The sequence below is a fragment of the Kogia breviceps genome, chromosome 7 (assembly GCF_026419965.1).
Source record: "Kogia breviceps isolate mKogBre1 chromosome 7, mKogBre1 haplotype 1, whole genome shotgun sequence".
NCBI lineage: Eukaryota > Metazoa > Chordata > Mammalia > Artiodactyla > Physeteridae > Kogia > Kogia breviceps.
The window spans coordinates 17,761,035-17,785,856 of NC_081316.1; the positions used below are offsets into that span (position 1 = coordinate 17,761,035).

Below are 24,822 nucleotides of genomic sequence, written 5' to 3' on the forward strand. Positions count from 1 at the left end.
AGTCTTCCTTGACCCTCACTGCCAAATCCAGGTGGACACCCCTACTATAAAACTGGGTGAGGGACTTCCCTGGTGGTGCAGTGGTTAAGAATCCATCTGCCAATGTAGGGGACACGGGTTCGAGCCCTGGTCCGGGAAGATCCCACATGCCGTGGAGCAAGTAAGCCCGTGTGCCACAACTACTGAGCCTGTGCTCTAGAGCCTGCCTGCCACACTACTGAAGCCCGTGTGCCTAGAGCCCATGCTCCACAACAAGAGAAGCCACCACAATGAGAAGCCTGTGCACCGCAATGAAGAGTAGCCCCCGCTTGCCACAACTAGAGAAAGCCCACGTATAGCAATGAAGATCCAACACAGCCAAAAAAAAACACAAACAAACAAACAAAAAAAACAAACCTGGGTAAAAGCCCTTATGTCACCATATAGTGAAGGCCTGTCTGCCTCCTTAATGGACTGAGAGTTCCTGAGGCCAAGAATTTATTTTTCTTTTCTCTAGGACAGCACAAAGTAGATCAAAGGCACTCAACTTATGAAAGAATAAATAAATTAGGCTGTGGTCTAAACCACCTCACAGGAGCTGCCACTTTTGTATTTTTTTTTTAACTATAAGTTATAACCTGACCTCTTCAAATTCTCTTCTTCCTCAAGATGCTTGTGCTGCCACAGGCAAGACATGGCAGGGATCAGCCATCACCACCATCAACCTCCCTACTACCTGCCATTATGCTTTCTGGTTCACCCCCGACTCTGCAGCTCCAGAGAAAAAGAACAAGAAGGTGGTAAAGTGCTTTGGGTCCTTTAGGAAATTCACCTCAAGAACACCCACATATAACATACAACTTACAGATAATGATGGAAGAATGTGTTTTCAAGACTCTTAGGAATCCTAATACTCCTCGACGATTAACACATGAAATGTAACTATACAGAACAGAAAAGAGCGATGTGGCTTTAGACAGAATTAAGAGACAAAAAAAAGAGCAAGTCACCTCTCCAGAGAATCCTTAAGTCACAACCAAGCTTCCTACTCAGAGATAAAAAGTGGAAAACCTGGGACGAGGCCCAGCAATCTGTGTTTTAATAAGCCCTCCAGGTGATTCTGACACTAATTTTCCAGTGTCAGAACTATTGTTCTAAGTTACTTATTCATTAATTTGTTCATCTGTTAGGGCAAAGAGCAAATACCAAAATTTTAAGAAGTATGGAATAAAATTTTTTAATTTGAGGAAATTATACCTATCACCTAAGTTTTCCCAAGAATTTGGAAAAGTTCACCAATAAATCATTTTAGTAGTATACTCTAGCTACTGTGTACTAGAACACAGTGTGGAACACAGACTGAGAGCCACTCTAACTTACACATCATTTCAATTAAATGTGGGTTAATGATCCAAAATGGAGCAAATTCCTAACCCTGGGTCTCATTTATATTGCAGTCAACTGATATTATTTTGTTTGAACTTAAGGTACCATAGCATAACAAGCACTGTCAATCACAAGACGTGGCTGAATTTCACTAGTATGAACACACTGCATGTTATGTCTGGATGTAATCTAGCAGAGGCACCAATACTCTCCATTCGTTCAGATAACAGCTATCATTAAGGCAAAAGACTTAAGCTCACAATGAATATTTTGTAAAAGCAGTTCTAGTAAAGCTATCAGAAATTGGGGGCTATTTATAAACTTTTAGCTCAAAATGGACCTACACTCTACTAATCATCAGGTCACTGTTTGCTCAGCCCTCCTGAGTGCAGGATCTGCTGTTGGCGTGATCACTCCCGTAAGACTACGAGCTGCAAGAACACTTACAGATTAAAGGTGGCGGTGGGATTTCAAAAGCTAACACAAGTGGATATTTTAGTAGGAGAAACAGGAGCTGAAGACATCGGGTGGCTCCCCCAGAGCTCCCCCTCCCAACGGAGCAAGGGTGCAGCCTCTCTGGCGTGGAACCCAGCTGGCTCACAGGGATTTAAATACTACCATGGCCGTGGCTTGGTGGACGTATCCGAGCTAACTGGCCACTGACTATATCTAGAAGTTAAAATTACCTCAAATTTATTCCAAAATTGGCAGAAAAACAATTTTCAAGAAAGGAGTACTGGCGACTCCTTAAATGGCCTAACAGCTACAAATCTTTCTCTGATCTGATTTCCCAATATAAAAATATCATGAAAATTATTAGACATCTACTACATTCCAGACACTATTCCAGGCACTGAGGATACAGCAAATAAGGTTTCTAACCCTCACCTGTGCCTGTATTCTAATGAAGAAAGCTCTGGGAAACATCAAGCTAACAAATACGTGCCAGCACCCTGGAGAAAATAAAGCAGTTTCTAAGTGGCAGAGTGTTTCAGGCAGGACGGGAAAAGCGGAAAGCGGAGCAGCACTGGGGAGAGGGCACCAGGCAGAGGGCGAGTGCGAAGCCGAGGGAGAAAAGCAGCTGGTGTGTCCGAGGAGCAGCAAAGAGCCCAGAGTGGCTGGAGCAGAGCGGGGGGAAGAGGAGCAGGAGGAAGGCCAGAGGGCCTCCAAGCCCCTGCTGCGACTAGGGCACTAACTCCCAGGGAGAAAGCAGAGGAGTGACAGGAGTTAAGGGTTAAAGGCCCATGCTGGCTGCCTGTCACGTGGCGAAGAGTTTGAATGCTTTTGAAAAAGCAGGTCTAATAAAGCGACTAATGATTTGGGGGGATGAGAGAGAAAGCAGTTAAGAGACCACAGCAATCAATGAGAGGAGAAATAGATGCTGGTGGCTCACTTTTGCGGTGAGAAGTGGTTGGTCTCAGGATCTTCTTCGAAAATTTTGCCGACACTGTGTGACAGAGAGAGGGCTCAGATGTGCTTGCCAGTGGAAGAATGGAATTAGCAGTTATGGAGGTGACAAAGACCACAGGGAGGTCGGGTTTTGGCAGGGGTTGGGGTGCAGGAGTTTGGTTTGGTCATGTTTGAGATACCTATTAGAGACCAAGCAGAGATGTTTAGGCAGCTGGATCTGGAGGACAGGCCCAGGCTGGATGTATAAACTTGGAGTCAGGGGACTAATGGGATTTCAAGCCACGGGGCAAGAGGAAATCACCTAGGAAGTGAGTAGAGATAAAAGAAGTCTAAGGACTGAGGGACACCCAAATACTTAGCGATCAAGATGAGGAAACAGCAGCTAAGGATACTGAAAGGAGCAACTAGTGAGGCAGGAGGAGAAGCAAAAGCAAACCACGGCCCAGCGCTTCAGGAAGGAGTGACCCAGCTGGGCACGGGCTGCAGTGCTCATAAGGCAAATCTCTAAGAGGTGAAAGTCATGACAGATGGGCCACTGTGAGCCTCTCTCAGAAACGAAAGAGAACTTCTGAAATGGACATGTCTCCAAACATGGGCTCATGGGGAAAGAATGAGATGGCAGAAAGGACTCTGAGGAATAATGAATAAAGAGAGTCCTAAGTTCTTGTTATTTGTTTCAAACAAGAGAAAGAGAGTCCAAATTTCAGGTGCCAGAAAAGATATATGTAATATTCACAGGATGGGAGATGGTGGGAATAGGTTAATTTGAGACCAGCATGCCTTGAGAGAGTTTATAAGGATCCTTGTTTAAAAAAAAAAAAGTTTTAAACGAACAGATCAATTAGTTCTCTGGCCTGGAGTAATAAATCACCTGAGTATGCTGATGGACGGAATCCCTGAGGGTTCTGTGCCGAGGGTTCTGTGCAAGGCTTTGCCCCCTCTGTTTTTATGAGTGTTCACAAAAATGACACAACCAGGCTCTAAGGAAACGCAGCTGTGACTATGCTCTGGCATGGGCACACCTTCCGCCCACCCCCAGGGACTACGTGAAATCGACAGGAAATCAACAGGAAAGGTTTCACTGGACCAATAGGTGGGGAAGGATGCACATACTTCAGATTCTAGTATCAAATGTAAAGAAACCGGCACACAATTTATGACAATACAAAACGTACTAGAAAACTGCTAAAATAAGAGCTGCATTTAAAGAGGAAAGTTTAATCACATTTTAATACCACTAAGGTAAAAAGCACACACGCACCATCATACATTCCAAATCACCAACAGCAATGGCTATCTTTGGGGGAATGGGATTAACATCAAAAAAATATTTTTTCCCCAAAATGTTTACAGTGAACCTATTTATTTATAATTGGACAAAACCAAACAATCCGCTTCCCCCAATACTTGATATTCACGTTTCTAAAGAAAGCACAGGGCTTCCCTGGTGGTGCAGTGGTTGAGAGTCCGCCTGCCGATTCAGGGGACACGGGTACACGGGTTCGTGCTCCGGTCTGGGAAGATCCCACATGCCGCAGAGCGGCTGGGCCCGTGAGCCATGGCCGCTGAGCCTGCGCGTTCGGAGCCTGTGCGGAAAAGCACAGAGTTGTTTCATAGAAAAACGCGCTTGTTTATGTAAAGTGTCCGTTCTATTCCCAGTGATGGACCCTCTACAAATGTCAACAGACTCCTAGCCTCCCACTGTCCCTTTATGGACACACACAAGGGTCATAAACTCTTAGTGACTTTTGAGCTCATCTGCTCACCTCCAATTTGAGAACTCTGGTTTCAATTCTTTTTCACTTAAAGCTTTTGGAAAGGAATTTTTTGTTGAATATCCTAAACACAAATCAGGATTTCAAAACATCTGTCAGAAAAATGAAAATATTGATTCTGAAAGACTACCAAGAATTTGAAAATAATTCCTGTGCCATTACCAAGAACTCTAGCCAGTTTACAAGCTGAACTTGTCTGCAGTTTATCTTAGAGAAATTATCCATTGACATGGAAACAATCCCCAAGTGGCTGAAAATGAAAAGATAACATATATTTTTAAAAAGCAGGCTCTAGCTTGCTAGAGGACTTTTGAAAATCTTTATTGAGACAAAGCAGAACAAACATTTTTCAAGTGATTCAGTTACAATTTGCTAAGAAAACAATTTGATACACCAGTTAACAGTTTTATCTTTGGAGAAAAAGATTACAAACATTTTTTAAACTGTTACATGACATATTCTTCAAAAGGTTCAACTTTTCAAAATGAACATATATTACTTTGTAATAAAAAAATAAAGGTGTATATAAGGAAAATAAAACAGATTTCACAAAAATCCTTCTGCATCATCCATATGTATGTAAGTTAAAGCCAATTTCTAAAACTTTAAACACAGCAATTCAAAAATCAGACTTCTAGGTTGATGGGAACTGAAAAAATATCACTGAACTACTTCCACAAGTTTTCGATGCCTTTGCTTGTGGACTCTGATGCTCAAGTGTCACAATCCCAGACTCCCAGGGGCTTTAGATTTAAAATAAGCAAAAGGAAGACAAACACAAATAAAAAGCATAGAAATGAAAGAAAGCACTGTCCAAAGAAGAAACAAGAAACAAACACACAGCTACCCGCCCCCCCAAAAGAACAAAGAGCACAAGGTGGACCAGGGGTGAAACTACTCAGACTACTATCAGTTCCAACAACATCCCACTAGTTAAGTGAAAAACCAATTCCCCCTTCTAGGGCCTCATGTGTGCAGCCTACCTCACATGTGAAAATTACATGCAATAGCAAAAATAAAAGTATTTTGAAACTGTTAAGAACTACCATTAACAGAATTTACCTTACCAAGGCCTACAAGGCCCTGCATGATCCAGCCCTGCCAGTCTCACCCCTTGCTCCCACCAGCTAATACGCCAGACACAGCCTAGCTTACAACCCTCTAGTGTGCAAGGCATCTTCCCACCACTGGCCTTTGCACTTGGGATACTGCCAACGTGCCCATCAGTCCCCCACCTCCCACTCCTCCACCCAGTAGATTGTCTTGATATGTGCTTGAATATTTCTCCTTCATGGTGTTTATTACAACTGTATTCACTTCTTTATGTAATTACTTGGTGACACTTGCCTTCCCCGCTGCAGTATAAACGAGGTAAGGTACACTTTCGTATCACTGGAACCTAGCACAAGGCCCAACATACCACACAGGTCCGTTCATATCATATCCCCCTTTCTAGTCTCAAACGTAACTACTACTCATAAGCCCAAGTGGGTATTAGTTCTCTCCCTCAAATCTAAAATTACAAAAGGACTCTGTAATATATGTACCAAAGAATTCAGTCTTTATCAACGGTTATTCCAAATTCATCTGCAAATAACATACAAATAACATGCAAATAACATAGGTTCCATGGAATCCTACAGTAATAATTCACACAATCAGACCAGTTGAAGAAGCCCTGAGAAGCCATCAGAAGCATCTGGGATCACTATTCCATTGTAATTCTCTAATGCAGTTTGACAGGGTAATTGCCCAGTTGCCAATTTCTTAGAAACCTACCATGAATCCATGATCTCACCTATAACCTTAAAACTTGCTCCTATGAACACTGTCAGAAATAAATCTCATTTAAGAATTTAGATGACCTGTCAGAGTTCAACTAGTCCTAGTGGTACGAAAGAAAAGTCTTGAGGATTTTTCTTCTCCTTAATTCAGCATTAAGCCCTTGTTGCTCTAAAACTGGAGCTGTCAGGCAGATTCAATGCTAATCGGGTACCTAGCACCAAACTCCAGAGCAAAGAATATGTCTTTATACTTGTAAGATAATCACTAATGACATGCTATTATTAAAAGGATCACTTCTGCCTGCCTTTTCCAGCTTTTGTAGAGTCAAACTCACATGCGTTTTGCTTCAGCCCATGCAGCAGCTTTCTCAAGCAGCCTCAGGTGGCAAAGCCCCAATCAGACCAGCAAGAGGACAGTGCCTGAAGAGGGCAGTTTCCCACCAATGCAGAATAATGCTCCAGCCACCCCCTTTTAGGATAAAATGATGGCTAGAGATAGCGTCACTAATCCTGCTAAGTTGGTTGCAATAACTTCTCTAAAGGAAGCTGGAAAATGGTCCCCAAAGATATCTATCAGGTCTTAATCTGAAACCTATGAATGTTAATTTATAAGGAAAGGGGTCTTTGGAGATATGAGTAAATTACAGATTTTGAGATGAAAGAGATCATCCAGGTGGGCCCAAAATGCCATCACAAGTGCCCTTCCAAGGGAGAGGCAGAAGGCGAGGTGACGCCACACACACTTGAGAAGAAGAGGAAAAGAGTGGCGTGAGGTGGCCACAGCAAAGGAATGCCAGTCACCAGAAACTGGAAGAGGCAAAGAACAATGCTCTCTTAGAGCCTCTGGAGGGAGCCCTACCCATATCTTGATTTTGGTCCAGTGAAACTGATGGTGAACTTCCGGCCTCTCGAACTGTGAGAGAATACATGTCTGCTGTTTTAAGCCAAGTTTGTGGTACTTTGTTACAGCGCACACAGGAAACTAACACAGAGACCATGAAAAGCAAATCAAAGTAAAAATGCTTTCTAATTCGACTCCAGAAACACATAAAATTCCAACACGTCACAGGAAAAGAGATTTTAAGCACCTTTAAAAAGTTGTCTTAAATACACTTTTTAAAAAAGACATATCCCGCTTCAACTGCACATATGAAACATGGCTACAGAGAGAGCTATATGGATTTTGAAGATAAAGCTGGTGTCTCAATTAAATCTAATTACTCATGCACTGTTTAAGCAGAGTTAATCAAGATCTGCCTTAGACGTAACATACTGAACATTATATTTACATATATGTTTACAATAAAAAAATGAAAATCAAAACTATTCGACTTTAATTTCATTTAGCAGACCATTTTAAACAGCCAAACAGCCACCACTGGTTAAGTCTACGATCAGACGTTTGCAACACTTATACTTACTTATTCAGCCACTGAACTACAGCTGAGCATGTGATAAACTCCTCATTACAGAAAATATTGCTTCACAGTTCCTTATTTATGTGCACCACATGTACACCAACACGTATCACAACAAAGGGTTTTATGTAAGAAAGATCTGTGTCTCCAATTGTCTCAGTAGGTATTTCTAAAATAAAGGTTTTAGCTGACATGGTTGTTGAGGGGAATTCTGCCCCTAATCTCCCTAAAACCTCCTCCCCATCTCTCCGTATCTGACCCATCCGCTTACCTCGTAATGCCTATAAGTAAAATCAAGAACGCTTCCTTTGTTAGAGTAGTCTCTGAGACCCAAACAGCATTTTACTTTTCTATAAACAGATGCCACCTAGTGTCAAGAGTCTGTAAGTACAGCCCACAGTTCCTGAGAGGCGATGAGGTAAGAAGAACAAAGGACAATTAATTGATTCTTACTGGGCAAAGACAAGGGTGAGAAAAAACTTCCAAAAGGTGGTTCTTGGGCCGGGTCCTAAAGGCCAGGTGGCAGACCGTGCAGGGGGCAGCGCTCACAGAGGCTCAGGATGTGGCTCGGGGTGGAGTCAAAGCGTCGGTGCCGCCCTGGCTCCACTCACTGCTCTCCAGCAATGTGACCCCGGACAAGCCATTTAACCTCGCTAATGTCTCGTTAGTAAAATGAAAAGAGGTTTGGCACAAGGATTAAATAAGCAGAAATTGCTAATACAATAAAAGTCTCCAACTGTCTCCTCTTTTCATGTAACTAAGAAAGAAACAAAGAAGATATGTTGATGTATTATTCACAAAACTTTAAACAATCAAGTAGAAATTTCCCCTCCATTCCTCATCCTACCGTAACTCCCACAAGGAAAGAAAAAAAAAAATCACATCACCTCATCCACTAAAAAAAAGTACAAATTTTCAACAGAATAAAAAAGGACCAGGGGTGCTAATTTATGATACAGAGTTGAGATCAGCTTTGCTTTTCCTCTTTTTTTCCTCTCACTGTTGTGGCCTCTCCCGTCGCGGAGCACAGGCTCTGGACTGCGCGCAGGCTCAGCGGCCACGGCTCACGGGCCCAGCCGCTCCGCGGCATGTGGGATCCTCCCAGACCGGGGCACGAACCCGTGGTCCCCTGCATCGGCAGGCGGACTCTCAACCATGCGCCACCAGGGAAGCCCCATCTTTGCTTTTCCTACAGCTCCTGAAGAGAAGGAATGTGACTTCTGGCAACAATGTATAATTAAACATCACTGAATAAGCCTCACATGTCAACATTCAGAGGGACTGCAGATTTTGTTACAATAGAATATACCTTGTTGTGTATCTGATAAAATATTATCTTACTGTAACTCTATTTGTTAAAATAATTGCTCCTCCATTCACTTAGTGCTTCCTATATTAACTTTATCATTTGTCACGCCCTGTAAAGCAGGTACTTTTTTTTTTCTGTTTACACAGATGAAAAACTGGAGAATTTGCTCAACTGTACTCAGAGAAAGGATCCCACTAGACAAAGAGCATGTGATTGGAGGCAGAGAGAACAGTTAGAAAACTAAATGCAACAAAGAGTAGAAATGGATGGGAAGAGAGAGGAAAGCTCTGGTGTTTCAAATACGAGCTTGGCAAGACTTGGAGACAAATCAGACATAGGTGTAGAGGGACAGAAAGGAAGTCGAGTCAGAAATCTCTAGTTGGGGTAGAAGTTTCAGTTGGGGAGACTGCAAGATTGCCATGAACTGAGTTAGGGACTGCAGAAGGAATGCATTTGCAGGAAAGATGAGAACGCTTGGTTTGCTGAATTTGAGGATGGGGCACCACCCAGGTGAAGCTGTCTTAAGATGTTAAAACTCAGGAGAGAAGTGACTGTGAAAAGGGAAACACTAACAGAGGACTTTACAATTCACCAAGCATTTCAACAATATCTTAATTCAAAAAAATCACAGAATTTCAGAGCAAAAAGTCTTAGATTAAAAGAAACAGGCTCAGGGACACGTATTACTTGCTCAAAGTAATTCACTTCTTCTGACAATATAATATGCTACCAATATGTGAAACAACAAAAAAAGATTTTTTTGAGTTTTATCATGGTCAGTTAAATGAAAGGAAAAGGGGAGTGAAGAGAAAAATAAGAGACACATGCTGACACTGTGAGTCAGAGAGGCCTTGCAAAGGAGCATTCCCCACTTACAGCACTTGGTGCATGCCGCTCAATGCCTAGCACAGTGTCCAACACACAGCTAAGTAACGTCCACTCAAGACGTGAGTGAAGAACTGAGTGCCATGGGGACAACAGAGAGACACCTCTTAGCTCCAGTTCTCTGGGCACCATTTCACACTATTGCTCGTTACTGTGATCCAAGAACTGTGCTAATAACTTCACATATATCATATCATTTACCCACATCACAGTCCCTTAACACATACAATATATTTTAAATATTCATTAACATATAATATTAAATTATACAACATAATTCATATAATAAAAACATTAACTATATATAACATATACAATACTACTATTATCACCCCCACTTTACAAAGGAGAGGAAGTCGTAGAGAATTAGAAAAAAAAATTAGCCAAGATGGGGTCTAAAGACCGTACACTCTTGACACCATATAAGAAAGCAATATTATCCTGACTCAAATTTTTAAACATGCTTTGCCCCATAGTAAGACCCTAGAACAAAATGGACATGGTTCCTGATTTTACGGAGCTCAGAGTATTGTGTGGGAAGAGAGACAATCAAATAAGCATGAAATGGTAAATTCTGGTAAGAGCTATAAAGGAAACAACTAGGATATCAGGAGAGAATAATATAGGAACAAACTTTAGACTGGATGATCAAGGAGAATAAATCAAAAGCATAAATACAGAAACAATCACCTTCTTTTTGTATCAGAAACACTCCTGGTATCTATTTATATCCACCAAACAAATATTTTCTGAGGCAACTGGCTTTGTCTAAATCCTCCTCTGAGTGAGGTCTGATTTTTGTTTCTTTTTTAACGGGAAGGGAGAAGCAGGTTTATATATGGCCTCTCCAGACTCTACGGGCTCACTGGCTGAAGTATCAGCCCCCTTTTCTCTTTAGCTGGGGGGATCCATCTTCCTAAGAGTAGGTTGGTTTTCTTGCTAAGAATATATATCCCTTAATAACATGCAACATAAAGATTTTTTTTGAAAATAAAAATATTTTTCAGAGATCATTAATACTTTTCAGAGACCAGATATTTCAACCTTGTTATAAAAATGAGACAGACAAAATGAATCTTTCGGAAGAGCTAGAATCAACTCAATCCAACATTTATCAAGAACCTACTGGGAGCCACCGGGCACTGTTCGTGGTGCTGGAACACTGGTTGGGTGCAGGGGACACTAGAGGGCGCACGAGAGTTTCAGCTTTCAGGAAAATCTGCACAGGGCTACTGAGTGGGGGACCTTGCAAAACCAGACAGAAGCCTGTGAAAACCAAGTATCTGATGAACAGAGCAGAAGAGTGCAGAATAGGAAGCAGAATGACCCTTCACTGAAGGGATCTTTTGCCTTAAAGCTCAGAGGCAACCCTAGTGTCATGAAGATGTACTGACCCAGTGTTCCTATAAAGATGTGCAAGTTAGGTGTTTGTTGTACCCTAACACACATGACTGAGGGTTCACCAGCTTGGCAACCCTATGAGGTAGGCGAGACAGGTATTATCACTACAAATGAGATGGCTAAAGCTCAGAATGAAGTTGCCTTCCCGAAGTCAAACTGCTTTAAGTGGTAAGGCTGAGTCTAGAACCCTAGCATCCAGGCCGAAGTCCGGGGTTTACTTCAATATTTGAGTCACATGTACATCACCCACAGACAAACAGGCTTATCACCGGGGAATACTTCCTAGCTCCACTTACCCTTTTCTTTGTGTACTCTTATAATACAGAAAATAAAACATCTTGCAGAAATGCCACTGATAGGTAGGGGCCACAGAGATGTGGGAACCACATAGACCTTAAGACTTAGGCTTTTGGGACCCTGGTCTCCAAACTCTAAAACCCAACTGAATGTATGCTGTACCATCAACTTAATAATATTTCAAAACAAGGAGAAAAGACTACATGGAATATACAGATGAACTATGTAAACCAACTGGAGAGACGGCAAAATATGATTAAGTTATAGCTCTGAGAAGTGAAAAATGGGGGGCGATCAAGTGTAAGAGAGAAAGTATAATTTAGGATTGGAAGTGATCTCAGAGATTGTTTAGTTATTTCACAGATGAAGAAACTAAGGCTTGGCCCTGTCAGTGTGTTACACAAATAAGGTGGAGAAGACTGGAACACAGGTACTGATTCTTACTTCAGCGGACCTTCATCCAGCCCCAGAATTATATGTATAACTGTAGTTCTAATTATATACAACCTTAGAAGATGGTGCAGTGTTTGACTCTGTCTCACACAGATACCAGCCAGCTTCAAATCTGGCTGGCAGACGTGGGAGCCAGAGGCAGTGAGTGACCAAAGTGGTCCAGTGGTCCTAGGAACCCTTTAACCTGATGGAAGGAAAATCATGACGCGAGGCATAATTTAGAGTATAAATGACTACGGAAATCAGTGACTTTTTTTTTCCCCTTTTGTGACAATATTTTAGAATTAATGCAAATGGTTCTGGTTCCATCACCAACTATGTAAAGATAATATATCCACTCTAACTTACTGCCTCTGAGCAATACGGGGATCAAAAGAAAAGCGTTTTGTTTTTTTTTTTCACGCTAGACATAAATGCTGATTTACAAAAATAAGGTGATGAGTCTGTCATGCACAGATGGATTCTCTCTATTCCACAACCTTTAAAATAGCAAAATCCTGTGATGCATGTAAAATAAGGTGTGCATGACTAAAATTTGGGGATGTGTCTGTTGAATAAAATAAGATATAACTGTAAGTGAAAACTTACTGAGACTTTCTGTAATCTGACTAGGACAAACTCAGATCACATTAATAGAAAAACACAGGGTTAGATATTGGTCAGGCATGATGTTTCCTCTCAACCAGCACTTCTAATCTTCTAGGAAACACCAAATAACAGGCAAGAAAAGGGATTATTGTAAGAACTGAAGTAAAAACAGATTTGTAGAGGGTTTTTTTGGGTGTGGGGGGCGGGATGTAGAGTTGATAGAATTTAAAGGAAGTTGTGAAACCTTCCTAAGCGCCGGGGTCCCCTGATTTGTTCGCTAGGACCCTTTCCCATTCAGCTTGTTAACTGAAACTCATTTAAAACCAAAGGATTCAATTCAAAGATTTCAAAGTTGACAGTCTGTCCAAGAAAAAAATTACTTTTCAAATCACTGTGTTCTAACGGTTAGAACTCCCTAATACTTGAAATTTAAAGTGCATTGGCTAGTTTTATCCTGCAATACATTTAAGTTTGTGCTTTTTATTGCAATTAAAACCATTTCCTGGGCTTCCCTGGTGGCTCAGTGGTTGCGAGTCCGCCTGCCGATGCAGGGGACACGGGTTTGTGCCCTGGTCCGGGAGGATCCCACATGCCGCGGAGCGGCTGGGCCCGTGAGCCATGGCCGCTGAGCCTGCGCGTCCGGAGCCTGCTCCGCAACGGGAGAGGCCACAGCGGTGAGAGGCCCGTGTACCGCAAAAAAAAAAAAAAAAAAATTCCTACACCAAGACGCATCAGTAAAATATATTTTTTTCCCAAAATAAAAAGTAACTAAAAATCAGGCTAAAAAATTAAGTTACATCTTACACATAAAACTTCTATTGCACAGAGCTCTATCTGAGATACAGATTCCTAAGCTCTCTTCCTACATTTACTCAAGTGTAACTATGAAACCAACAATGTGTCATACTGCAACAAAGACACATGGTCCCTATCTTTAACACTGTGTGGAAAACTCAGCAATTAGTGTTCTAGGGCTGACACAGTCATGTAACTCTTGCCCGTGAAGGGGAAGGAGTTTGTGAGTGGACAGAAAGTAGAGCTCATATGTGGCAGGCAAGAGTAGAAAATAATGGAACTGACATCACTCATCTGAAAGGATTTGCTCTCATAAGCCATGGGAAGGGTATTCCTGTGGACAGGGAGCTGCTCAGGTGCTTCACACACAAATGACTTTGCAACACAACCAGGCCACAGCTCATGTCCTATAAGCCCACAAATTGATACTCAAAGAGAAATCATATTCAATCCCAGATACAGATGACCCAAGGGAAAATTTATAAACCAACATGCTCCACCCACAAAACTCAAAGCTCAAAGACACACAACCTGCTACCACTTCCTTCACATGCATATTCTGCTATACCCCTATCCTCCCCTCCCCCCATTTTGCCCACTGGTATTTGGTTCAGGTATGGAGCATTCAAAACATAAGCACACGGGCTTCCCTGGTGGCACAGTGGTTGAGAGTCCGCCTGCCGATGCAGGGGACACGGGTTCGTGCCCCGGTCCGGGAAGATCCCACATGCCGCGGAGCGGCTGGGCCCGTGAGCCATGGCCGCTGAGCCTGTGCGTCCGGAGCCTGTGCTCCGCAACCGGAGAGACAACAGTGAGAGGCCCGCGTACCGCAAACAACAACAACAACAACAACAACAAAAAACCAACACATAAGCACTTCAGTGTGTATGTGAAGACAAATGAAAACACAGGCAAGAGGACACATGGAAATGACTTTGAGTGTGGTTTCAAAGTTTATGGGGGTAATAAAAAATTAAACCTTACTCTATTCTCCTCTTGAAGAGTAAGTATCCCCGTTATTCTTTTCACACCCAATCTAAGTTGTTGTGTCAATGACAAAAACGTTTTCAATAACAATAGAATGAATATATTTTGAAAAACTAAATATAGGGACTTCCCTGGTGGCACAGTGGTTAAGATTCCACGCTCTCAATGCTGGGGGTCGGGGTTCAATCCCTGGTCAGGGAACTAGATCCCACGTGCACGCCGCAACTAAGAGTTCACATGCCTCAACTAAGGAGCCCGCCTCCTGCAACTAAGACCCAGCACAACCAAATAAATAAATATTTTAAAAAAGAAAACAACTAAGTATAAATCACTAAGCTCTATTAATAAATCAACATTTTTCATCCAGTGTCTACTGAGCACCTACTCTGTACCTGCTCTGAGCAGAGGAGATAAATAACAAGCTCACAAGAAAGCTGAGGGGACGGTCAACAACCAAATATTATACAATGTAACAACTGCTCAGGGAACAAAGCAGAAGTGCGCCTTCTCGAGAACTGAGTGGGTCTGCCCCTGCCCTTGTGTTGTAAGAGATCTGCAAGTGGTGTGAAGATTTATCCAGGCGGTAACACTCTCACTGGGCCTTCCTGAAGGCGAGTACCAATCCAGGGGAAGAGATGCAGGAATGCCGGGCAGGGTGCGACCAAAAGGCACCAGGCAGGGGAAACCACTGGGGCCGGGGCTTGGAAAGGAAGAGGGGAATGCTTAGAGATGACGGGCCCACTCCTGTGGTGGAAGTTGCTAAACATTCGGCTACGAAGTAAACTTGTACCTGTAGTAAGTAACCCTTTAAGTAAACTTCCCAGTATGCACAAATTATCTGCGATTATTTCAGGCTAAACTGATTGCCCCCTCCCTTTTCAAAATATTTACCCTTTTATGACTAGTCATCAAAAGTTACAGGCGTGTTCTTAATAATAAAGGAAAAAAAGCTTCAGCTGGCAACTGTTTCCTCTGATGACCCTATAAAGCCACGTTCAACTATACTTTGTATCAAAATGGTTTAAATCTAAAAAGGTCCTGATGAAAAGCAGCACAATCGCAACCATCAGTTCTGCCTAGCACTCTAGATAAGATTGTCCCCCTAGGGTGAATTTCATACGGCAAGTTCTCAAAAATTAACTTCGAAGAACACATGTTCACGCCCTCAGTATTCTTCAAGTTCCCCAAGTCAATGGGTCGAAGTAAAAGAGCTCTAACACGGGGTCAAATAAACCCAAACAGAGAGGGAGTGAGTCCCTCTGGGTCTAACGTGCTCCCCTACCATTCCAGCAAGTTGGGTCGAGCTGTCATCTTGTAAGCGTTTCCCCCACTCTCATAGGTAGGGGTGACGCTGATACATCATCTTTGGATATGCGGAAAGAATCGAGTCACTCTGGGAGGACCGACGCCTTTTCCCGGGACCCGAGACGCCGGCCCACTAAGGGGGCCCGGGAGGCAAGCCCCGGCCAGGAGCCGGAGCCGCTGTCAGGGGAGGGACGGAGCGGGGAGTAGGACGGGCCCGGGAGGAGATCTGAAAAGAGGCTCGAGCCCAAACAAAAACAACCCAAAGTTGAGCGCGGCAGAGGGAGCAGATTGGGTGAGACCATTCACGGCTGCCCATTGGAGAAGAGGGAAAACAGAGTCCCCCAATCGCGAGCGGCGGGGCTGCTCCCCTCGTGCGGCCGCGGGCCGGGCCGGCCCGGCGCTGCCCGGCGGCCGCTACCGCTCCCTTCCGGCGGCGGCGCCCACTGCAGGGCCCGCGCCCCCCGGCAGCCGCCGCCGCCGCCGCGCCCCTCCCCCGGCCGTCCCTCCACCCCCGAGGCCCCGGCCCCGGCCCCCGCCCGGCCCGGCGCCCCCGCTCCCGCCGGCCCGCCCCCAGCCCGCCGCCCCTGCGCCCCCCGCACCGGCGCCCGCCCCCCGCTCACCGCCGAGCGCTGCCCGCTCCTCCTCGGGGCGTGTAGAGGCCCCGCCGCCCCACCGCTGCGCTGGGGGTCCCGCGCTGCCCGGCGACACTTCCCCGTCCCCCAAGAATATTAATCACCAAAAATAATTCCAGAGAAAAATGGAGAGTAAAATCCAAGATGGCGGCCCCAGCCGCAGCACCGCCCGCTCCATCCGCTGTCGGGAAATGAGTCCCAGCCGCGGCCGGAGCCCCCCGCCCCCACCGCACCGCGCCGCGCCCCCGCGCCCCCGCGCAGCGGGCCTCACCTCGCCTCTCGCGCGGCCTCGGGGTCCCAAAGGCAGCCGCTGGCCTGGGGGCTCCGCGTCCCGGGTCCTGGCGCCGCGCGTGCCGCCTCCGGTGCCTGGGCGCCCTCACCTCATAGCCCCGGAGCCTCACCGCCCGCGCCGCAGACGCGTCGCCGCCCCCGGTGAGCCGCTCGGACGCCGCCCGGGAACGGTGGAAGGACACGAAAAGGAGTGCCCACGGCCAGGCGGAGGGACACCACTTCGGCTCGTGCTGCTCTGAACGCCGCTGTTGCTTTTACGGGACCAGGGCTGGGGGGAGGCGGAGAAACCCGAGAAAGAAATGAGTTCCCCGCCGGGTGCTCCCGCGGCGGAGGAACAAAAAGCGAATTTGGAGGGGACGAGGTGGGTCGTTGCTTCGCTTCGCTCGCGGCGGAGGGATCCTTGTTGAGCAGTCGGCAGGGATCCCTCCGCTACTCGCTGCCCTTTAAATTGCGGCTGGAGGCGGTGCCGCCGCGCGTCCCTGGGGCGCCACCTGGATCTGAGGTCTTCCCTACGTACCCGGGTCCCGCGAGGCCGTCTTCGAAACTCGGTCCTTGGCGCAGCTGCACCCACCGGGGACAGCCCTGGGAATGGGCAGGCTCCTCGCCCGCTGCGTCTCCCGGGTGCGCCTAGGGGAGGTGGCCCCACGGAGGCGAGCCTCTTTGTTGTGGGAATGGGTGTCGTTGGAAGCAGATACACCCTTAAAGACCATGTGGGCAGCCTGAGCGTTCCACCGCGTAGTGTGGGAGGGAGGGAGGGGGGAGTGAGCCTGCATTAATCGGGCCACTGGCTTCCTAGTGTCAACCGGCCGTTTCTTGAGCACCTACTGTGTGCCGGGCTTAACGAGAAACGGGTTTTTCCGCTTCTCGCTGTAGTTGGGCAGTGCGGGTACCAAGGATGCAGCTCCCTCCTGGAGCTTTAGGCTGGTGGGGAAGTTGCCGAGAGGCTCACACGGGCCAGGTGCTGCCCTGCTGGGAGAGTGCGAAGCCTCGCCCTTTGGACCCTGCAGTTGATGATAATTACTACAAAATAACGATAATGAGAGTAACATGTATTACAGCCTTTACTGGATACCAGGCACCGTCCTCAAGCTTTGGTGCCCTAGCTCGTTTACTCCTTACAACGACCCCCAGGAGGTGGCGACCGTTTTCCCCATTTTATACGTAGGGAAGCTGAGGCACAGAGAGGTTAGGTGACCTCTAAGAGAGCCAGTCAGCGCTTGAGCCAGAGCCCGTATCCAATACTCTGGTCAAAAGCTTAGACGTCAAGAAGTTGAGGTGACCACAAGCTGGGCAGATGCCTAAAGGTCTCCCCCAACCGGAAGAGTGGATTAGAGTATGTAAGGAAAAGGGAGTGGTTAGGAAAGGTGAGCCCAACAAGTGCAAAGGCCCTGGGGGCCCGGCGGGGGAGGGGGTGGTAAAGAGCCTGCGGCTTCCAGGGGAGGCCCAGCAGTGGTCCTGCAGAGAGGAGGCGGGAGGCACAGGCCGGTTCTTCTATTCCGGGAAGAGACCCACGTCTGCCATGGTTTCCTGCCATCCCCAGGGCCTGGCACAGAGTAGGCACACCAGAAAGGATGCTTCAGTGGAGAGTGTGGATGACCACAAGGTCTGTGGTCCAACGAACACCAACACAAGCGCTTACCCCATTTTCCCTCCTCCTTGACCTTGGGTGGCAGACATGATGCTTATTATCCCCTTACACGGATGGGAAACTGAGGCACAGTGATTTGCTGAGGGCATGTATCTAACAGAGGTGAAGGGAGGTCTAGATCTTACAAAACAGAGCTCCTCCCGTTGCCCTCACCTTCCCCCCTGGGGAAGTCCACCTGGTGGGGTTGGTGGGTTTGGGGGTGCAGAGCCTTCACCACCCTTCCGGTAAAGCAGATGCAGGCACGTGGCCCTGCACCCTCTGCTCTTTAAAAGCCTCCGGGTCATCTCTGACATCAGAAATTGCCTTGCCACGTTCCTCTCTGCAGGCACAGCTAACGAATGATTGCTTTGGTTTTATTCGCTTCTGATTTATCGCTAAACTTTCTTTCCAAGATTTTCATAGTGCTGGGCTCCAGATACGCAAATTGCATCCCACTGAGACTGCCTTTGCCACCCTGTTTCCTCACTGGATGCCCAAGGGAGGAGAGCACAGTGGGCTCCACAGCCCTTTGTGGCTCCCTCGGGGTCTCGGTGCCTAGGCCCCAAGTCCAGCCATGCCTGGGCAGCCCTTCACAGCCCCAAACGTCAACGTCTTTTCCCCCCACTCCAAGCTTTCCAGAGTCCACCCGGACAGTGACCCCTGAGGCTGACACCCAAACCTTGACTCTGAAAAGCCCTCAGCCTCCCAAGACATTGGCACTCCCATTCACTACCCCTAACTGCCCAGGGCCAGGCCAAGTGTTCTGGGTGGTGAGTTGCAAGGGAGCAGGCTGGGGAAGGGCAGGGGAGGCAGATGGGCGAACCCAGACACAGGTTCCTCTGGCGCCCCAGTTCTGGTCTGTCCCTCCCCCTTCCCCCCTGCCCTGCTGCTTCTCCAGCCTCTGCTGAGAGGCTCAGGGTGACCAGAGCTCTCTGCAGAGCGAGCTGGAGCTCAGGACCTGGATGGGGCCGCGCTGAAGGGAGGCCAGGGCTGAGCTGGGAAGAGGCCACAGCCCAGAGCGGCCCTCCTGGGGGAGACTGGAAATTCGACTTCCCCACGGGGAGTGTGGCCAGCTGGAGGCCTCCTCCTGCCAACTGGCAGAGGAGGGGGGATGGGGGACAGGAAGTGGTGTGGCCAGGCTCCTGCCCAGCCCCCACGTGACAGGAGCCATTGGCGTTTACACTGGGAAGCCGCTGGATGCCCCAAGTGGAGGTGGCTAAGCCACAGAGGCCATGGGGCCCCACCAATCCCGGACAGAAGGAAAGGTGATGACTCTAAAGAAAGACTGAATTGGCGGAAGGGGCCCAGGCCAGCCCCGGAAGCGCCAGGGGTGCCAGCCCAGCCCGGAGCTGACCTGGGAGCCACACCCTTGCCAGGGTGTGGGCTGAGGCCACAGTCTATTCCAGTCCCCCCAGTAGGGCCCAGGGGCACCTCAGAGACCTAGCCTGATCCCACCAACCATGCATCACTCTCCACTCCCCTTCTTCAAACACCAGGTTCACCCAGCAACTGGCCGGCAGGGATTTACTTGCTGGAATCCTGTGCCCACAGGGGGGTGGCCCACAGGTCTTGTTGAGCCCAGAATTCCAGGCTGGGTGGCGAGTGGCTTCTCATTGTTAAGTGATATCTTGGCTTTCAGACTCTGCACTTGTGCCTCCCTCTCCGTCCCCGACCCCTGCCCTGAAGGCAGAGCTGTTCTGATGAAAGCAGGTGCCCCAGTAGGAGGCGGGGGAAGAGGGCTGGGGACACACCCAGGATGATGCCGGGGACCTGTCTGGGTGGCTGCGGCTCCCGCACCACCTGCCTGAACACCGCTACGCCCGCTGCACCGTCCTTTGGCCCCTCCACTGCCCACCCCTCCTGTGATAGATGAGGAAAGGTCGAGTGACCTGCCCAAGGCCAAGTCGACAAAAGCAACAGCAGCCAACTTTATGGCAGCTGTGAATAGGGACTTGGCATGAGTCTGACCTGGGTTTTCACCCCAGTTCCACGACTCACCAGCTATGTGATTTGGGGCAAATGATGCAGCCTGTCTACACACCAACCCCTCAACTGTGCAAAGGTGCCAGTCCTTGGACCTGCCTAAGTAGTCTTATTTGTAGCTTTAAAATCGCTTATGTACTGAAGATGCCCAAATTCCATCTATAGCCGGCATGTCTCTGAACTTCTGACACCACACTTAGGTGTTTAATAGGCATTTCAAATATAGCAAGGCTAAAATTGAAAACACACACACACACACACACACACACACACACACACACACACACACACACACACTTCCATTGCTCAGGTCCAATACCTAGCTTTTATTCTCCCTTAATGTCCTTTGTGTTTTGTTCGTTTATTTTGTTTTCTCCTTAGTACATATCACCATCTAGCAACCTGTATCTTTTACTTATTCATTGCATGTACTGACTGCATCTCTCTTCCAGGCTGTAAGTTCCTTGAGGTCAGGGGGCTTTGCCTTGTTCACTGTTCTATACTCAGCATTCAGAATGGTGCCTGGATCACTGGTACAGAGACTTAATCCATGAAGGCTAACGCTAACCTTCCAGGATTGCTACAGGGATAAAAGGAAGTGTAAGCAGTTTTTTAACCACTCTTCTCTTTCTGGGGCTCAAGCTCAAGTCGAGGAGTTTTTTCCACCACCCACCCCCGCAAGTGCACAAACTTCCCCGCCTTTCAAGCTCAGGGGTGCCCTGGGCTTTGTGTCTGCCTGGGGCAACCCCTTGGGCCCCGGGAAGAGCCCTGCGCCCCTGAGGGGTGGTACTCTTTCGGGTTCCCACCACCAAAAAGGAGCCCAGCCATAGCCACCCCTGTCCTTTCAGACACACCTGGAATAAACACAGATGGGACCAATGGCAGCTGAAAAACTGGTTTCCTTAAGGGCAGGGAAAGCTCACTCTTATTATTAGTCAATAATTTCAAACTCACAGGAAGGTTCCAAGTATAGCGCAAAGAATTTTATTTTCCTAACTGTCAGTTGTTGCCGAGATGCTCCAGGACTTCTGAGCAGAGTAGGGTGTTTCCAGGCAGCTGAGATTTCCTCTGACAAAGCCAGGTAACTACGATCGAAATCGAGAAATTAACGTTGGTGGGTGGATGCCAAGATTTCATCTTCACACCGTATTCAAGTTTTCCCAATGACCCTAGTAATGTCCTTTATAGCAAGGGAGCTTGTCCGGAGCCCCAAGTTACCTTGGTTGTTGGGGGTTCAGCTTCCTTCACTCTGGAGCAGTTCCTCACCCTTCTCTTTAATTGCATGACTTGGGCAATCCTGAAGGTTACAGAACAATTATTTTGTAGTATGTCCCTCAATTTAGTTTTTTTCTGATAGTTCTCCATGATTAGATTAAGGTCAGGTATCTTTGGCAGGAATGTCCCAGAAGCAAGGCTGTGTTTTTCTCACTGCATCCTTTCAGGTGGCAAGGGATTTCAATCTGACCCATAATTGATGATATTCACTTGAGTCCCTTGATGAGTGTGTGCCAGGCTTCTCCACTGGAAAGTCACGTGTTTTCCCTCTGTAATAAGTAAGTATTCTGTGGAGAGGAACTTTGGGAGGATGTAAACATTCCATTTCTCATCAAACTTTCAAAGTATTAATATATTTATATCAGTATGGACTTATGGGCTCTTATTTTGTTACATAGTTATAATCTGTGTTTCTCTCCCTCTCTACCTCCCCCGCACCCCCCCTTCTCTCTCTCTCCAAAGATATTTATGATAGCTTTATTTATGATGGCCCCAAACTGGAAACAATGCAAATGCTAACCAGCAAAGAGAATGGATAGACAAAGTGTGGTCTATCCACGCAATGAAATCCTACTCAGAAATAATAATGAATGAGCTACACATGGATGAGTTTCAAAACCATTACGTTGCAGTTAAAGAAGCCAGAAACTATAGAGTACAAATTGCTTGATTCCAAGCATATGATGTCCTAGAAGAGAAAGAAACGGATCTACGGGGATAGAAATCTGTAGCATCATTTGCCTCCGGGCAGGTGGGATTGGCTAGGTGGGGATACTTTCCGGTATCATGGAAACATCCTATATCTGGGGCTGGTTGCCTGGGTACGTACGGTTTAAGTCTAAGTTCTGTACGAATTACTGAATGTAAATTATACGCTCAAAGAAAAGAGGAACAATCTGGGGAAAAAAAGCGAATTGAACTGGGCTACTGCTCCATGAAGACCTCTCCAATTTTTCCATGACTTGCCTTGTGGTTGAGTAAATTTCGCAAAATAGTGTTTCCTCGGCTGTTCCCCAGACACCGCTTCTGGGAGTGACCCAGGTTCAGAGTGCACGTTCCAGGTTCAACGTGCAGGTGAGGGACCTGAAGATTCTTGCTCAGCCGTCTGGCACTGTTAGACCTGGCTATTGCTGTCTGATGTTTGAAGGGACAGGGGTGCTGCCCTTGCTTCTAATAGACTTGATGGAAGTTTCTACCACCAGGTGAGTTTCCCTGCTGCAGGCCCTTGGGCCATCCCCCAGACGCCCTCTGACCTGCACCAAACGGGGAACCTCCAGCCAAATTTAATTCAGCTTTGGTCTTCTCAGGCCAGGATATATGAGTTGCACATGGGGTCAGCTCTTTGCTCCATCACATCGTCCATGATTCCCTTGTCATACCTCATAGGTACACTTTGGGCTATTGGCTTGTCCCCTGGTAAATTCCTGGGGGTGCTGTTTCCTGAGTCAAAGGTAGAGATGATTTCCAGCCAGAGCATTCTGGGTGGTCAGGCAGAGAAGGTGTCTGGGGCCCTGACCCTGGCATTCAGAGTGGAGACCCTGGCTTCATAGTTGGAGGCCCTAGAGGTTCCAGAAGGCCTTAGGATGGCAGAGAGAGCTAGCTCACCAAGGGGGAAACAAGGGGCTTCAACTGTCTCTCCTTAGGGTCGTTCCTGCTCTTTAATCAAAGAATGGGAGAAATGTGATGAGCCCCCCTCCACGAGCAGCTGAAAAGGTGAGCACCAAAGATGCAGAATCTTCATTTCCTTTGTCCCCACGGCCCCCAGGCCTCGCCCCCTGCAGTGCCCAGGCCTTAGTGAGGGCCTTCAGGAGACTGGACACTCCATCAACCGCGGAATACAGCAGAGCCCAGTTTGGGGCAGTGAGTTTCGGGGACTGGTGAGAACTTGCTGGAGAGAAGGAGGTTTCCGGGAGAAGTCCAGGTGGACGTGTAGAGGCATCCAGAAGGTGGGGAGGGCAAATGAGTCCCCAGAGTGTTGGAGCGGGATAGGCACAGGTCCTCCCGCACGACTTGCACCGCAGGCACCCACAGTCACACGCTGGTCCGAGCCACCCGTCCCGCCCACATCCTGCCTCTGAGCCTCTGAACAGAGACCCGTTTGTAGGGATCTCTTCCAGCCTGATCCCGGCACAGGCTCTTCACAGGGTACATCTCCTTACAAAGGGTTTTAAACCAAGCAGAGAAGGGTCATTCAACCCAGAAGGGGCTCGGCCCAGAGGGAGGTGACTGTCTTCTCACTTCTATTAGTTTCCTGTGGCTTAAAACAACAGAAAATCATTCTCTCACAGTCTGGAGGTCAGAAGTCCAAAATCAAGGTGTGGGCAGGGTCATGCTCCCTCCAGAGGCTCCAGGGGAGGGTCCTTCCTGCCTCTTCCAACTCTGGGATTTCCAGGCGTTCCTTGGCTTGTGGCCTCACCCCTCCAGCCTCTAACTCCATCTTCCCACAGCCCTCTCCCCACTTGTGGAATCTTAGTTCCCTGACCAGGGATTGAAGCCGGGCCGTGGCAGAGAAAGCACCAAGCCCTAACCACTGGACCATCAGGGAACTACTGCGTTCCCCCCACCCCCCCACCCCGCCTTTCTCTTATGACACCTTTCATGGGATTTAGGACCCACCCAGGTAATCCAGAATGATCTCATCCAGAGATCCTTAACTTAAAATTACATCTGCAAGACTTCCCTCGTGGTGCAGTGGTTAAGAATCCACCTGCCAACGCAGGGGATGCAGGTTTGAGCCCTAATCTGGGAAGATCTCACATGCCACAGAGCAACTAAGCCCATGCGCCACAACTACTGAGCCTGCTCTCTAGAGCCTGCGAGCCACAACTACTGAGCCCATGAGCCACAGCTACTGAAGCCCGCGTGCCTAGAGCCCGCGCACCGCAATGAAGAGTAGCCCCTGCTCGCCGCGACTAGAGAGAGCCTGTGTGCAGCAATGAAGACACAACGCAGCCAAAAAAAAAAAAAAAATTTACACCTGCAAAGACCCTTTTTCCAAATAAGGTCACATTCGCAGGCTCTTTGGTACCCAAATTGCCCCAGAGTGGACCAGTGGGAACCTTTCCAACTGACTTCTGTCTCTTTCTACAGGTCTCCATTGCTGTTTGAGTCCCAGCCTGGATCAATCCTTTCTCCAGGGAGCTCTGGTTCCTTTAAGGGGAGCCAAGCTCTGAGTGCTTGCTGTGCTCAGAGCCTCTCAGTGGACCGAGCCAGAGAATGTGTGTGTGGGGGTGTGTGTACAT

The 24,822-nt window shown here is 47.5% G+C and overlaps 1 protein-coding gene across 4 annotated transcripts in view; it reads right to left on the reverse strand.

The window, feature by feature from the left end:
* The window catches only part of KMT5B (lysine methyltransferase 5B), a 54,373-nt gene extending 37,048 nt beyond the window's left edge, over positions 1 to 17,325 (reverse strand). The window contains exon 1 of one of the 4 annotated variants that reach the window (XM_067037720.1): positions 17,213 to 17,325. The gene's annotated coding sequence lies outside the window, so the exon portion shown is untranslated. Of the gene's footprint in view, positions 1 to 16,392; positions 16,599 to 16,675; positions 17,068 to 17,212 lie in introns of those variants that run through there. The other 3 variants (XM_059069307.2, XM_059069305.2, XM_067037722.1) reach the window with 3 other exon arrangements.
* Between the last annotated feature and the right edge of the window lie 7,497 nt (positions 17,326 to 24,822).